The following is a 10,532-nucleotide window of genomic DNA, read 5'->3' as shown; positions in this document are numbered from 1 at the left end:
ATGAATCTTCAGTATTAGGAATTTCCTCAAACAGTAGAAGTATGAATGAACTAACAAGATAATCTAAATGTTTTCTCTTGGGGCGGCTGGGTGGCTCAGTGGGTTCAGGCCTCTGCCTTCGGCTCAGGTCATGATCTCAGGGTCCTGGGATCGAGCCCCACATCGGGCTCTCTGCTCAGCAGGGAGCCTGCTTCCTCCTCTCTCTTTTGCCTGCCTCTCTGCCTACTTGTGATCTCTATCTGTTAAATAAATAAATAAAATCTTTAAATATTTTCTCTTACTGTTTATCATGTGTCTGCTAAGAAAATCTGAGGATATGCTTTCACGTTTCTTGCTTTCTTTACCGCCGAAAAGGGTAAATGCCATACTCTATCCAAAAAGCTTGGGCATAAGACATATAAAGTCACACATCTAGTGACATATAATATCTGGGTGGAAAGGAGAAAAAAACTCTTGGCAGACTGCTTTCTGTGTTGGGTAACGTTTCGGTCTCTGTGATGTGCAATGTGGAAGAGAAACAACACATGTACGCATACTAAGTTGGATGGAACCGTTAAAAATGCAAAATAGAAATCTCTTCGGTGAACACGTACCTAGTGCCTGTAGGATGGGGGGGGGGGAGGCTCAATGACTTTTTATTCTGCTCTCCACCTGCCACCCACGCCATATAAGAAGAGACTTGTCATTTAGCCAACGCTCATTTCGCTTGCCAGATGTAGGCATGGAGAAGGCACCCGGTGGTCAGTGCTGATGGAACAGGGCGATGTCAGAAGCCCAAAGGGCACAGCTCAGGGAAGGAAAGGTTGCTAACCTGCACACCCCTGCATTCACAGTGGAAAGGACATGCAATAATGTGCCTCCTGATCTTAATTCAGCACTGATGACTAAAATAGTAATTGTGGATATGATTAAATTATGGTCACTGAGTGAACACATGTTCAGTGGGGGAAGAAATGGCAAAGAGTTCAAGATTTTTCTTTTCATATTAAATCACTCCGATGATCCACGGCAAGAGAGCTTATGTGATTTTTACGTTGTGTTTATTGAGGTATCATTTGCATACCATCATAGGACTGTCACTAACCACGGTAGGGAACATTCCTACCACTCTCCAGAGTTCCCTCTGCTTCTTCATATTCAGCATATCCCTCTCATCCCCAGTGTTCCTAATAATTACTGATCTCTTTTCTGACCCTAGTTTTGTTTCTTCCCAGAATGTCATCTAGCATGCACTCGTCGGGGCTGGCTTCTTCTCAATTATATGTGAGATTCTGACTGGAGAATGAGATAAAAGACTATTCGAAAAAGGCAGTAGGGCTTATTTCTTTGGTTTCATGTGGTAAGCTCAAGAGCGTATCTTGGGAGTTTATTTATATCCCCAATACCTAAATGCATCACATCGTAGCCAAAATGCTAAATTTGTCGAGGAGATCAACTGTGGAACAGATGCCTTGATTGACAAGCGTCTGACTCTTTCCCACAATGTAGCTGTTCTTTCACTTTCCTTTATTAGGTTTTAAATTTTAATCCCAGTATAGTTAATATCCAGTGTTATATTAGTTTCAGGTGTACAATGTAGTGGTTCCACAATTCTACACATTGTTCAGTGCTCATTATGACAAGCCTAAGTGTTTTCATTTTGGGGGGAAAGAAATCAATGATCTTATTGGTCATTCACACACACACACACACACACACACACACACACACACACACACACACAGTATTAAGAATGCTTTCCAGAGCCCCTCAACAACCAGACAATGGATTAAGATTCCATCAGCTAATATCTTTCAGGTTACTTATTCAATCTTACAGTTTTTGAGTATGATATGCATTTGATAGTAAATGGTTTTCAGTGAGAATCCTGTCTATAACTTCTTGGTCTGCCCATGTTCGATGAGAATTTCTATAACTATTTAGACCAAAAATCACTTGCCACCATTTTTATCTTGAGTTTCATGCTCCTATTTTATCCACAGTTTATAAAACTTACTCAGCAGTTTAGTTTTTCCTTAATGTATATTTGTATCATCATGATTATTTTTATTATCCTATGTGCCAGAGACTTTTTGTATTAACATGGCCCACGTTGTTTTCAAAGAAACCAAGAATTTCTTTATATTTTTGAGGCCGTTTTCCTGTTTCTATTTTTTCCTCCCTATATAAATAAATAATCTAAATAAATGAAGACTCTCAGTTGCGATTTTCAGGAAATCACCCAACTACAGGCTGATCCAATGAGTTGCCATGAGAAATTGAATATGCAAATCATTTTTACACGCACATTTATGTAGGAAAAACACCTGCACATCTGGGTTCCCAGCAGTCCCTGTTGATTAATATGCATGTAACCCAGAACTGCCCATTGCTGGGTAATAAGAATTTTAAATGCACTTGGCTCCTTTTCAAGTAAATCCCTGGGTCTTCACAATGCAACTGAATGTGCCAGGTTCGATGCTCATTTTATATTAAATAAACTTTCTACCTTATGAAAGAAGATGGTTCATTTTGTATTCAGTATATTTTTGTTTTGTTTTCTGTTTTCTTTCTTTCTTTCTTTCTTTTTTTCAACTTTGGGAAAATAATGACTTCAGTGAACAGCAAACAATGGGCTACCCATTGTAAAGAAAACCATCTGGTAAACTAGAATGTTTTAGGGAATGATTAAAAAAAAAAAAAAAAGTAGGGGAGATTGGTTCTTGCCAAGCAACAGCTGAAAGCCCAAATGTAACTGAAAAACATAAGCCAGCTGGCCAGGTTGCCCCTGATGAATGATATCTCCTTTTTGTGGAGTACTTATAAAATTCAAATTGTACATGGAATATTTAACTTGGGCATCTACAAAACCTTGGAGGGAGACAGCGAGAAGTAGGTTATATTTTGAGGCCGAGAAATCCCTTTGAGTACGTGGAAATAAAGGTCAGAAGTAGAGTTGAATGTAAGTCATTTCCTTTGATCATGCCTCTGCAGCCTTGCCTGCTCGCTCTGCTTTGGCAAGGGTTAGTCTCGGTATTTAGATCATTTCTTCCCCCTTCACTGGAAATGAAAGCTTTAACCTATAATCTTTTGATTTAATAATATCATTTACACTTTAGGGGGTCTTGCTGTTGCTGCTGTTTTGGTTTTTGTAAACAGGTAATCAGGAATCTCCAAGAAGAAAATCTCTCTGAAGTTCTAACTGGTTGCTGTTACTTGCAGGAAGGGAGTTACCAAATAAAGTAGGTCTAAGAGGAGAACCTGGGTGGCTTAGTGAGTTAAAGCCTCTGCCTTTGGCTCAAGTCATGGTCCCAGGGTTCTGGGATGGAGCCCTACATCGAGCCCCGCATCGAACCATCTGCTCGGCAGGGAGCCAGCTTCCCCCTCTCTCTCTCTGTCTGCCTCTCTGCCTACTTGTGATCTGTCTGTCAAATAAATAAATAAAACCTCAAAAAAAAAAAAAAAGTAGGTCTAAGAAATATTTACTAGCTAAGCCTGACACCTTTTATGATAGTACCCCAGAAAACAGTTGCTGTGATTGTGTTATTTTTTAAAAAAATTACTCTTTTCATCCTTCAGTAATACCCATTTATAATCTATCATTAAAACTGCATTAGTATATGAAAATACTAACAGAATGTGGTTGAGACCCATGTCAGTTTGGGGAATTATGTTAAGTTCTTATGTCAAACGTCACACACTCCATTTCATTTGCTTAATTTAATCCTCAAAACAACTTCCTGAGATAAGTAGTAGTGTTTTGACTTTACATATGAGGGAAGTCAGACTGAGACAAGGGGAGGGAGCTGTTCACCTGTACCCATCTTTTCCCACCCTGCCATCCCTCCCACCCTGCCAACGAGGGTCTTCTTTATCTTTTCCCTTCTTCCACTCATTTCACCTTCTATCTATTAAACATAGTTCTTGTTCTTCTGAACACAGGAAAGTGAAGGGAAATTCATGAAGAAAACTGGTCAATATTGAGTAAAAAAAAAAATTAAGAAGTCCAGTTAAAGAATATGAAAGGAGATGACAAGATCAACCAAATATTCTAAAAAGTTAGTTCTAGTTTTCTGGTCTTTGCTTTACTGGTTTTACATCTCCAGTAACTTTTGGTGGGACTGCTTTCACACCACTTCAACCACCCATCTAGAACTACCCATCTAGAACCACCCCACTCTTACATGTGTCAGTGACACTGTCAGTGCAGACAGTCTACATTCAGATCACATCTTCTAGGTCACCCCATTCTTCCTGAGCATTCAGTTCTTTGTTTCATACTAAAACCTTCTTTCGGACCCCTTCCAGCCACCTTCTTAAATTTTTTTTTTTCCCTATTCACTGTCTACCTTCGAATGTGTCTCTCTTCAATCACTACCTTGCAAATATCCTTAACCTCCTTGATCTCTTGGTCTTCCCTTATATCTGACTTACCAAAACTACATTTGGATGAGTCCCAGAGTGCACCACCCACATACCCAGATTACTGAGAAGTGCTAGATGGACAGAGCGGTGCAGACTAGGGCCAATACAGGTTTATGGACGCTGACCTCACACAGCTGGTGTATTTTCTCCATCAGTCCTATTTATATTCTTTTTTTTTTTTTTTAAGATTTTATTTACTTATTTGACAGGCAGAGATTACAAGTAGGCAGAGAGACAGGCAGAGAGAGAGAGAGGAGGAAGCAGGCTCCCCGCCAAGCAGAGAGCCCGATGCGGGGCTCGATCCCAGGACCCTGGGATCATGACCTGAGCCGAAGGCAGAGGCTTTAACCCACTGAGCCACCCAGGCACCGCAGTCCTATTTATATTCTTATTCCATACCATTTTCTATAGCATATCAACATTCTCCCTTCTTGGTAGGTCTTCAATTGCTGATCTCATTCATCTTATCCTATGTGATATTTTCCTTTCCTGAATTGCACTCAGTTGGGGTGCCCTTAAAACTGAAACTTGGGGTAATACTTAAATGCTAATGCTTTCCAGGGACATATAATTCCTGGACCATGAGAGTGGGAGAAAAGAAATGTGAGTCAAGGAAGGATGGAAAGGAAATACAGGGTGGTGCGTTACTCAGCTGTCCATTTCTTCACTGGATAGAAACAGACAGAGTCATCTGCCCAAGCAGGTTACCTCTTGAAAGGCTGTACAGAAGACAGGTATTTCAAAACAGTCCAAGAGAAAGAGGAATTAAGAGGGATATTACTAATCGTTCCTGTTAATCTCACCTCTCACTGGCCAAAAGTTGCCTCATGGGTAGCTATCTCCTCCACACTTCTCTCTTGTGGCACTTAGTGCATTTTCAAAAATTTTCAGATGGGCAGAGGGAACATGGTGGAATAAGGGGGAGGGTTGGGGAGAGGTTGGATGAAATAGATGAAGAGGATCAAGAGATACAAACTTTAAGTTATAAAATGAATTAGTCATGGAGATGAAAATTAAAGCATAGGAAATACAGACAATAATATAATAATGTTGTATGGTGACAGATGGTAACTACCCTTACTGTGGTGAGCATTTCATGACATATATAGTTGTTGAATCACTATGCTATACACCTGACTCTAACATATTTTGACTATAATTAAAAGTAAAAATAAACATTTTATTTTATTTTCTTAAATAAACATTTTAAATGCTTTTTCTGTCTTATCCTTCCTATCCTCCCCTTTTGGGGACTCTGTTTACACATATTTTTGTTGATTGAAATATCCTACAGTTCACTGATACTTCTTTCAGTTTTTATTTTTATTTTTTTTTAAAGATTTTATTTATTTATTTGACAGACAGAGATCACAAGTAGTCAGAGAGGTAGGCAGAGAGAGAGAGGAGGAAGCAGGCTCTCCGCTGAGCAGAGAGCCTGATATGGGGCTCGATCCCAGGACCCTGGGATCATGAGCTGAGCCGAAGGCAGAGGCTTTAACCCACTGAGCCACCCAGGCGCCCGTTCTTTCAGTTTTTAAAGCTGTTTCTCTCTCTAATTTGTTTTGGGTAGTTTCTATTGCTGTGTCTTCAAATTCACTAATCTCTTCCTCTGCAATGTCCAATCTGTAATTATTTTCCTATCACATGTATTTTTCATCTCAGACACTATAGTTTTCATCTCTAGTAGTTTTGTTTGGGTCCTTTTTTTTTTTTAATAAGTCTCTACTTAATATATTCAATCTTTCCTCCATCCTCTTGTATATATGGACTGGTTAAATAACTACTCTACTGTCCTTGTCTATTAGCACATCACTTGTGTCATTTCTAGATGAGTTTTGAATGATCTTTTTCATCATTATGGGTTACATTCTCCTCCTTTTTTTGCGAGCTTGGTATGTTTTGATTGGACACCAGACATTGGGAATTTTAGCTAGTTGGGTGCTAAATCTTATTTTTCCCCCTGTAAAATTATTCTTCAGCTTTGTTTTGAGACATGGTTAAGTTGCTTGAGATGGTGTGAACCTTTCAGGTTTTGGTTTTAGGTTTTGCAAGGAAGGGGGTGAAGCAGTGTTACTTTTTAGGTGGTTATGTCCATGGTCTCCAAGAGGATTCCAAGGTTATATGCTTTGCCCAGCTAAGATTCATTATAGCAAAAAGTCAGAAATCAAAATCAACAAAGGCAAAAGTTTCCTAGGGTGAAGTCTAGAGGAAACAAGGTCTTTCAAGGGTCTTCTCTCAGTGGAGTCACATAGGACATGCTGAACTCTCCACCAAAAAGTTGTGACAATCCGTGTGAACTGTAACCTACCGGGGAAGCTTATTAGAGACTAAGCATCCAGAGTTTTTCTTGGAGGATGCTCATGTGGCAGCCTCTGCCTGGCATGTGCCAAGGTTTCAGACTCCCAGGAGGAAAGCAAGTGTTCAGCATACATCACATTCTGTGTACGAGTGGTTCAGGTACATTAAGCCATTCTTATCAGAGAAAGGTGGGACTCATGAAATCCAAGGGCCACCTTGGTAAGCAGGAGTTTTAAGGATAACCAGTGTCAGGTCTGCTGTATTTACTCTTCTGCGGAGCTAATCCTTTAAGTTTCCATAACACCTTGTGCTCCTCCTCTAAACCCATCTGTTCAACTGTCCACCTCCCACAGACTGTAAGCTTTATGAGAAAAGAAGATACTACTATTTTGTTCAAGACCCTATCTCCTGGGCCTACCATAAAGATTAGTATAAGTAAACGCTAAAGAAATACTTCTTAAGTGAAGACAAAAGAATGATACTGCGAAAATATATAGAACCCTTAAAATTATAAAGAGAAGGGGGTAAAATGACATAAATAAATATTCAGTAATAAGCAAATTTATCTAACTTTAAGAATTGAGAGACTCTTCATGTATCGATGCAAAAAAAATTTTTAAATGTCAATATACAAAGATAAGGATGTGATTAAATAATAACTGTTACATATTACAAGGATATATAACATATAATTATAATTTATAGATAATATATAATTTAGTAATGTGTCATCATCATGTCTCAGAAAATTCCACTTGTAGTAACTGCTTACAAGAGACTAATCAAGAGACAAAGGCAATAAATAAAGATGGTAATTGCAGGCTTATTTATAATAGCAAGTATTTACAAATGGCATAAATGTCTAATGATAGGAGAAATTTAATAAATTATGGGATATAAATATAGTGAGATAGTTAGAAGTCAATAGAGTATTTCAATAAATATTTTATGACATGGAAAAATACTCATAAGTAAAGAACTCAGGATATCAAATAGTTAATACAATTTGAGCCAAATTCTGTTCTGTATGTGCATTTACATGTATAAATGTGTTTTACTTTTAAACATAATAAATATGGCTTATATATGCTGAAAGATTAACTTCTGGAGTATATTCATGGGGTCACTCATCTTTTTCGAAATGTTTATGTGCTTTCTAAAATGGGTATATTTTGTAATTAGGATATACACACACATTACAATTTGTGTACATATACATCCAAACAAATGAACATATACTTTCTAATTTGTTTCAATATTTATCATTGGACAGTAACTGATGTTAGGGAAGGACTGAATATTAGATATATATGATGCACTTCAGTGAGGTTGAGTGAATTTGCAAAGACGAGACAACCAATTCTCACATGAGACATTTGGGGAGCTCCCAGATTCTTAGCTGGTACTAATACAGTATCATTCATCATTATCAATATTTTGCTTGAAGATCTACTTCTGAGAGCATAATTGTGCATTTCAGTAATTAAATACTTTTTTTCATCTCTGCTTTCTACTCCCTTTCTTTATGATCTCAGGGCTATTTATGTCTATTACTGAAGCTTCTTGTATTAAGGTATTCACAAGCTATTTTACGTTGTCTTTGAAATTGAGAGACTCTTCATGTATCGATGCAAAAAAAATTTTTAAATGTCAATATACATTTTACTATCTTTTGTATTAAAATTCTAAAGTATTTGTTTTTAAAATGTGAGTGAAATGTACAATCATCAAAGGTTAATTAAATTTCTACGATCTATTTTGAATATCAATGCAGGATTAAAGGATTTGAGGACACACACATGTATGTACACACAGACTTGTAGTTCTGGCTCTAAAACCCTCATAAGGAAAACTATGTAATTTGATGACAAATGACTTATTAAAAGGAATCTTTCCTGATGAATTGTATTCTCTGCAACATCTGCCGTTTTCTTATCTGATTATAAAGTTTGCATTTCATTCAAACTATTGTAGACAAAGGACATTTTGATGAGTGTATCTGCAATGTTGAATTATTTCTAAAACCAGGCTCCCTCTTTGTCTTGGTTTTTAGGTTCCTCCTAAAGTAAATCCTGAGCCAGGATTTGGATGCAAGTAACCTATGTGGGAGGTAATCCCAGGACATCTGGGGAAGGACTGGGGAGTAAGACAGGGAAGGGATGAATGCCAATGGAGCACATGTTAAGTATCAGGCTACTACTGAGGGCAACCTGACCTCATTCTTGCTGGAGACTCTCTGATCTCTCAGAAATATCTCATTGAGGACAGGGAAGTTCGGTATGAATCCTAGTTATCCATTAATACTTCTCTGTCATTGCCTGAGGGTCATTCCAGGGATATGAACTTTCAGGTCTTTCCAGCCACCCTCCTGAGTGGGCCACACATGCCTACAGGCAGAGAGAAATAGAAGATGCTCTCTCTGTGGATTGTCTGCAGGAGACAGGCACCAATTATACCCTATGTGTGGAATAAGATGTGGCGAGGCAAAGTAAAACTCTGGCCACTATTCTTTCATGGAGACGTCAGGGTCCAGAATCACTAGTTCTTACTGGAGTCTTAACACCAAAGAGCCCTGTGACTTTGAGCCAGTTACAGAACCTCTCCAAACCTCAGGCTTTCTCATCTGGACAACGTCTTTGTCAGAAAATACCTGAAACTTAGAAATGAGCGAAAGGATTACTAGATGTTCCTTCAGTGACCTCTTGGGCTTGGTTTTCTATTCACTGGGCTATTTTTTTTTTTTTTAAATTCAGAGGGACAGAGGTTACTTTGTAGCTTTTGTTCTGTAGATATGCAAATAGTTTATTTCCAGTTTTATTCTTTAATTTTTGTTTTTTTGGAGTATAGCTGATACACCATGTTACATTAGTTTCAAGTGAATGATGCAGTGATTCAACTTCTCTATATGCTATTCTGTGCTCACCACAAGTATAGCCACTACCATCTGTCACCACACATCACTATTAAAATATCATTGCCTTTACTCCCTATGCTGTGCCTTTTATTCCTGTGACTTCTTTACTCAATAACTGAAAGCCTGTATCTCCCACTCCCTTTTAGTCTTACCCATTCACCCCCACTTCTCCCCTCTGGCAACCATCAGTTTGTTATTTGCATTTATAGGTCTGATTCTGCCCTTTGTTTGTTTGTTCATTTGTTTTGTTTTGTTTTAGATTACACATTGGGTGAAATCATATGGTGTTTTTCTTTCTCAGTCTAACTTATCTCACTTAGCATAATACTCTCTAGGTCCATCCACATTGTTGCAAATGACAAATTCTCAGCCTCTTTTTTATGGCTAAGTGATATATATATAGATATATATGTATATATATCTCACATCTTCCTTATCCATTCCTCTATCTGTGTACACTTATGTTCCTTCCATATCTTGGCTACTGTAAATAATGCTACAATAAACATAGGAGTACATATATCTTTTTGAGTTAGTGTTTCAATTTTTTTAGGAAAATACCCAATAGTGGAATTACTGGATCATACGGTGTTTCTATTTTTAACTTTTTGAGGAAACTTTATACTGTTTTCCACAGTGGTTATACCAATTTACATTCCCAACAATGCATAAGGGTTCCCTTTTCTCCACATCTTCACCAATACTTGTTATTTGTCCTTTTTCCCCCTCCCAATTCCTGGTTTGATAAGGACTTTTATTTTGAGAAAAAAAGGATCCCAAACATCAGGCTGTTCATAAAAATAACCCATAGTATCAACTTTAGAAAACAAATCTCAAGACTATTACACTAATTATTTTTCTAGAGGACGCATTTCACATGCCAACTCTCATTCACAAAAGTACATTGGTACACTTG

The sequence above is a fragment of the Mustela nivalis genome (assembly GCF_964662115.1).
Source record: "Mustela nivalis genome assembly, chromosome: 1".
Taxonomy (NCBI): domain Eukaryota; kingdom Metazoa; phylum Chordata; class Mammalia; order Carnivora; family Mustelidae; genus Mustela; species Mustela nivalis.
Note: the sequence above shows the minus strand (reverse complement) of the source record.